We start from the raw sequence: 6,000 nt of genomic DNA, 5'->3' as shown, positions 1-6,000 counted from the left end.
GGAGACTGAGCTTCAGAGAAGCTGAGCCACTTGCCCAAGGTCACGGTATAAGTGACTTCGCGGAAGATGGATGATGTGAAGTCCCGTCTCCAACCACCTGTTCTCACGTGGGGAGAAAAGTCTTCTCGTTTCTGAGGTGAGAACCAGCTGACTCTTCTCTCCCTACCAGTTTTCAGGGTCATCTATCCGGTGGGGCTCTGTCCACACACTGCTGAAATGAGCCTGGAAGTTTCCTATCCTGACAAACAGGCTCCTGGGAGGCCTGATGGCTCCAGGCTACTAACACTCCACAGGGGACCTGTACCTGTGTTTGCCCTGTGGTAGCGTGCAGGCCATGAACTTCCTCTCGTTGTTTCTGTACTCCCAAGGAGGGAGCTTGTCATGTCGGATTGGGGCACAGTGGGTGTGAAATACGGTGCCCACAGAGGGGCGTCAGCTGGACTAAAAAATGAATCAGTAACAGAAAAACATTGCGGGGCATCTGCAGTTTACTGAGTGTCTGCCCTGTCAGGCACTGAGTCTGCAGCAACCAGACATCTCATGAAAACCCTCCGGCAGGCAGCCCACCCAGCGGATGTGGAAATGAACCAGCGCAGGCTCCGCTGGGAAGGGTGGTGCGTGTGACAAGGCGGGGAGGCTGGAGCTAGAAGGCCGGGCCTCGGCTGCACTTGATTTGCTGAATGTGCTGACCCAGAGCTGGGCCGGAGCAGGCTGGGGTGACTCCCTAGGTGTCAGGGAATGAGGCAGACCTTCTAAGAGTGGCGGGCCCCATTTTCGTCGTTTTGCAGGCTGACCCTCCCATCTTAGAAAAGCGCAGGATGAGGTGACTTGGCACACTGCCAGAGGACAGCTGGGGTGTCTCCTGCCCACTCGGAGCTACCCCAGCAACTGGGAAGGAAAGGAGACCAACTGGAAAGGCTGGGATGCCAGCCGGTCGAGGCCTTGGTTTTCTCATGTCTACACAGGCGTCGTGGCAGGGATCGGATGCGATCGCGGGCGTCAGGTTCCTGGGATGGCGCTCAGCACGTTGCAAGGGCTCCGTGGACGTTCGATGCTGCCCGTGGTGCTGGTTTTGTGCTGAGTCCGGAAACGGCTTCTCCTACCCGTACTCTCTTGTTGAAAAAGCACACGAAACCCTCGAAGCAAACACAAATGTAGCAGATGAAAGCATGCAGCGTAACATGGTCCCCAGGCCAGCTTCTCCTCCGCACGAATGAGTTTGTCACATCTTTGTCCTGTGCAGTCTCCACTGGAGCCTTTACAGAAGGGCCCCGGGGACCTAGAGCAAAAGCGCTTACTCTGCTTTAATTAGGATTAATAAGCCCGGTGCTCTGCGTAGGTTGTGACAGAAGTGTCCAGTTCATTCGTCATCCATTCATTCATTCATCCACTCATTCATTCATTCATCCACTCACTCATTCATTCATTCATCCACTCATTCATTCATTCATCCATTCACCCATCCATCCATCCATCCATTCACCCATCCATCCATCCATCCACCCATCCATCCATCCATCCATCCACTCATCCACTCATCCATTCATTCATTCATCCACTCACTCATTCATTCATCCATCCATTCATCCACTCATCCGTTCATTCATTCATCCATCCATCCATCCACTTATTCATTCATTCATCCACTCATATCCACTCGTCCACTCATTCATTCATTCACTCATTCATTCATCCACTTATTCATTCATCCATCCATCCATCCATCCACTCATCCACTCATCCACTCATCCATTCATCCATCCATCCATCCATCCACTCATCCACTCATCCACTCATCCATTCATTCATTCATCCATCCATTCATCCATCCACTCATTCATTCATTCATCCACTCATCCATTCATTCATTCATCCATCCATCCATCCATTCATCCATCCACTCATTCGTTCATTCATCCACTCGTCCACTCATTCATTCATTCATTCATCCACTCATTCATTCATCCACTTATTCATTCATCAATCTATCCATCCATCCACTCATCCACTCATCCACTCATCCACTCATCCACTCATCCATTCATTCATTCATCCACTCACTCATTCATTCATCCATCCATCCATCCACTCATCCATTCATTCATCCACTCATCCATTCGTTCATCCATCCATTCATCCATCCACTCATTCATTCATTCATCCACTCGTCCATTCATTCATTCATTCATTCATCCACTCATTCATTCATCCACTTATTCATTCATTCATCAGTTACCTACTCAACACCTGCCCATATCAAGTACTGCTTCAGGGGCTAGAATGCTGTGACATCAAGGCAAAGAAAGAACCGGCATGCTAGTGAGGGGGACAGATCACAGAGAAGGAACCTGCAGAAGCACTGATGAAAATCAGAGTGCAAGGCGACGGGATTGTGTGGGGCGAGAGGCCTGTCTGAGGAGTGACCCCAGAGACCCGAGGGGTCGGAGGACCATGGCACCTGGCTGAACACTCCAGGCTAAGAGAGAAGCCAGAATGAGGCTCTGAGGTGGGAGCCCCCTCACAGAGAGCACAGGTCGTGGTAGTCAGCTAATCATATTTAACATGGGCAGTCTGGAAGCTGCACATGCTGTCCCAGAGCTCTTGGGTGAGCAGACTCTTGTCACACTCACGGGGAGACACAGAAAAGGAGGCTTTGTATAAAACGTGAGGAACCAGGGGCGCCTGGGTGGCTCTGTCAGTGAAGCGTCTGACTCTTGATTTTAGCTCAGGTCGTGGACTCATGGTTTTGTGAGTTGGAGTCTCGCATCCGGCTCTGCGTACTGACCTCGAGGATCCTGCTCGGATTCTCCCTCTCTCCCTCTCTGCCCCTCCCCCCACTCACACTCTGTCTCTCTCCAAAACAAAAACAAAAACAAAACCGTGCAGAACCACGTGAGCACAGCACATCTTAAATTGGGGCCACCCACTTTGCCAGTAAGGGGTCTGTCTCTCCGTCTCTCTCTCTTTGTCTTTTTTTTTGAGAGAGAGAGAGAGAGAAACAGCACATGCGTGTGCCAGAGCACGCTCGAGTTGGGGAGGGGGCAGAGAGAGAGGAAGAGACAATTCCAGGCAGGCTCCACACTGTCAGTGCAGAGCCCGATGCCCGATGTGGGGCTCAAACTCACGAACCAGGACATTGTGACCTGAGCCGAAGTCAGATGCTTAACTGACCAAGCCACCCAGGTGCCCCAGGACTCTGTCTTTTGGACAGAGGACCATATATTAAGCCAAAGGAATGGCTATCTAAGAGTGCACATGTCAGCCATCAACAGACAGAGCCCAGGAGGGAATGTTTTCCAAGGGGAAGATATTCCCAGCTCTCAGGGTACGGCAGGTTGCCTTTATCCCTTCCACAGGGGGGGCCCACCGGTCAAGTGACTTTGGTTTGCCTTTGGCACCTCTCCGCGCCCCGTCCAGGCTCCACTGATCAGATTCTCCCTTTGTTGTCTCTCTGTCTCTGGCGTCATGGCATGTGGTCATTAGCCCAACTGGTTGGTCATACTAAGAGCTGAGGGTTTCACCGAAGCCAGGAAGTGGTTCGCTTGGGCAACAGGCAGGCTCTACCTCCATGACCAAGAGCCGTCTCAGCCTTTTGTATCCACTGAAGACACCCGAAGCGTGGCCCCTTGCCCTTTTGGAAGCGCGTCCGCCCTCACCACCTGTGGTGCCTCGACATTCGGGCACTGTTCCAGTAGCTCTCACACTGTTCATTGTCCTTGGCAATCTGACCGAGGGGCTTCTACCATCATTCCTGCTTCCCAGCTAGAGAAACTGAGGCCTGGAGACGGTAAGTGGGGGAGGTGGGATTTGAACCCATGATGTGCATTTCCAGAGGCAGAGAATTTTACTCTTTGCTACACCCCTCTGCAAGCCCCCTCAAGCACTCGTGTTTTTCGGGGCTGGCCCTTCCACACGGCTGCCTCTCTCCTCCAGCTCACCCCAGATGAGGACACCTGAGGGCCTTTTGCTTGTAGCAGGGGACAGAGACGGTTCCTGGCCCCTCCCATGGACGCATTTGGAACCTGACTTTGATGGTAGGAAGCAAAGAAAACGAATCAAGGGAAGGAGGTGACAGCTAATTTTGGCTCAACAACCCCTTGCTTTGTTCTCAGATCCCCGAGTGTGGGGTCACTGCCAGGTGTCCCAGGAGACCTGTGTTCTTACAGCTCAACTTGCAAATCCCTTTCCCTCCCCCAGACTTGGCCCTGTCTTTGGCACACCAGGGGGCTATGCTGGGTGTTCTTGAGGGTCCCCTTGCTCTAACATAACTTTAGCTACCTACAGAGGGAGAGAAGATGACAGGTTGCACACAAATGGTTTGTAAACAGTGTCCAACTGATGGGTGCCTGGGTGGCTCAGTCAGTTAAGAGTCGGACTCTTGGGGCGCCTGGGTGGCTCAGTCGGTTAAGCATCCGACTTCAGCTCAGGTCATAATCTCGCGGTCCGTGGGTTCAAGCCCTGCGTCAGGCTCTGTGCTGACAGCTCGGAGCCTGGAGCCTGTTTTGGATTCTGTGTCTCCCTCTTTCTCTGACCCTCCCCTGTTCATGCTCTCTCTCTCTCTCTGTCTCAAAAATAAATAAGCGTTAAAAAAAAAAAAAAAGAGTCTGACTCTTGATTTCCGCTCAGGTATGATCTCACGGTTTATGATATTGAGCCCCAAACAAGTTCAGCTCTACACTAACAGCACGAGGCCTGCTTGAGATTCTCTCTCTCTCTCTCTCTCTCTCTCTCTCCCTGTCTCCCTGCCCCTCCCCTGCTTACACTCTCTTTCGCAAAATAAGTAAATAAACTGAAAAAAAAAAAATGTCCAGCTGGTTATACCAATACCTCTCATCCTACTGGTTGAAGGGAATGAGGGACTAGAAAGCTTAAAACATCTCAAAAGGAAATAAACCAGCTCTTTGGTGTTTAATGGCCCTATCGTTCAGCAGATGCAGCTTCCAAATTAAAACCCGCTTCCTCATAAAAAAATGCCAGGGTGATTTTAGCCAAGTGTTTCAGCAAAGGTATCTGCAGTAACTCAGCAAGAGCTCTCTAGATGGTTTTAGACCGGAAATTCCCAAAGAATTCCGTCTCCAATTCTCTATGTCAGGGGGCGTCAGCATGGAATGAAAAGAATGGGTCACTGGTGAGGTCCACACTGACATGGCGGCCTGCCCTGATGTCAGTCATGGCGTCAGGTGAGCAGCTGGGAGGACCAGTGTGAGGGCGGGAGGACCAGAGTGGGGCATGACCAAACTCCCTGGGCTCAGAGAAGCGGATGGTCTGACAGGTGAGCAGGGCCTCTCTGCTGAAGGGAAGGCTGGCCTGCCTTTGGATGGAAGATGTTAGGACACGTGGTGTAGACTGTCTACAGATAAGTCATCCGTGAACCCCATGACTTTTCTATCAGTTTGTGTGTTTATTGGCTCAGAGTGAGAAAACGGCATCTTGGTTTCCAAAGTTTTGGGGCATCATATAAAATACTCTTTGTGAAGCAACAAAGTTTTTGTGGCTGTGTTGACCTCTGCAAACTCCAACATAGTGTTTTAGGTCAACCCTTTGCCAAAGTAAGACATACATGGAGAAAAGTGCGCAAGTGATCTGCGTAAGAGCGTGATGAATTTTTCACAAAGGAACCAAATCTATGAAACCATGACCCGATTGAGGACCAGGACACTGTTGATTCTTCATTATATTGTACACCTGAAACTAATATAACACTAGATGTTAATTATACTTCAGAAAAAGAAGAGACAGATAACAACAACAGCGACAAAGAAACAGGACATTACAAACACCCCAACAGCCGCCTTGTGCTTCTTTCCAGTCACATTCTCCAAATAACGACCATCTTGACTTGCATCCCCACCAAGTAGCTTTGTCTGTTCTTGACCTTCATGTCAATAGTATCATCCCGTGTGCCCTCTTGGTTGACTGGCTCCCTACCCTGAACTTGAAGGTTTCAGTTCTGTGTTAGTTCGTGTTGTTTTAGATTGTTCAATTTCACTGCTAAGGACA

At 50.4% G+C, this 6,000-nt stretch overlaps 1 long non-coding RNA gene across 5 annotated transcripts in view; it reads right to left on the bottom strand.

Moving 5' to 3' along the window:
• Positions 1-216: 216 nt before the first annotated feature.
• The window catches only part of LOC106976029 (uncharacterized), a 154,654-nt gene continuing 148,870 nt past the window's right edge, over positions 217-6,000 (bottom strand). For 3 of the 5 annotated variants that reach the window (XR_003412427.2, XR_008289465.1, XR_008289466.1), the window contains one exon: positions 217-1,136. This is a non-coding gene — a long non-coding RNA (uncharacterized LOC106976029). Of the gene's footprint in view, positions 1,137-5,377; positions 5,692-6,000 lie in introns of those variants that run through there. The other 2 variants (XR_008289467.1, XR_001430411.3) reach the window with 1 other exon arrangement.

Source organism: Acinonyx jubatus, chromosome A3 (genome assembly GCF_027475565.1).
Source record: "Acinonyx jubatus isolate Ajub_Pintada_27869175 chromosome A3, VMU_Ajub_asm_v1.0, whole genome shotgun sequence".
Taxonomy (NCBI): domain Eukaryota; kingdom Metazoa; phylum Chordata; class Mammalia; order Carnivora; family Felidae; genus Acinonyx; species Acinonyx jubatus.
Note: the sequence above shows the minus strand (reverse complement) of the source record. Positions and strands in the feature narration are given on the sequence as shown.